Here is a 265-nt window from a genome sequence, read left to right on the forward strand (position 1 = left end):
GTCTGCAGTCAAAGTCCAACCATTGATGCCAGTTGCCATTGGCTTCACATTGACAGTTGAGGTGATTGACAGCCCTGGCCATGTTTGCTCCAAACAGTGACAGACCAGTGCGCTCCTTGGACGCCACTGTGTCGATTTGCATTGCGGCCCATCTGTGAAGGCCAAGTCGTACGGGCCTGGTCCAAAAACAATGTTCTGTCAGACAAGAATGCCCTGCATTGCTGAAATGAAACGGCAAGCTTCCGCTGAGAGAGTTAGTTAGTGA

The sequence above is a fragment of the Hypomesus transpacificus genome, chromosome 22 (genome assembly GCF_021917145.1).
Source record: "Hypomesus transpacificus isolate Combined female chromosome 22, fHypTra1, whole genome shotgun sequence".
Taxonomy (NCBI): Eukaryota; Metazoa; Chordata; class Actinopteri; order Osmeriformes; family Osmeridae; genus Hypomesus; species Hypomesus transpacificus.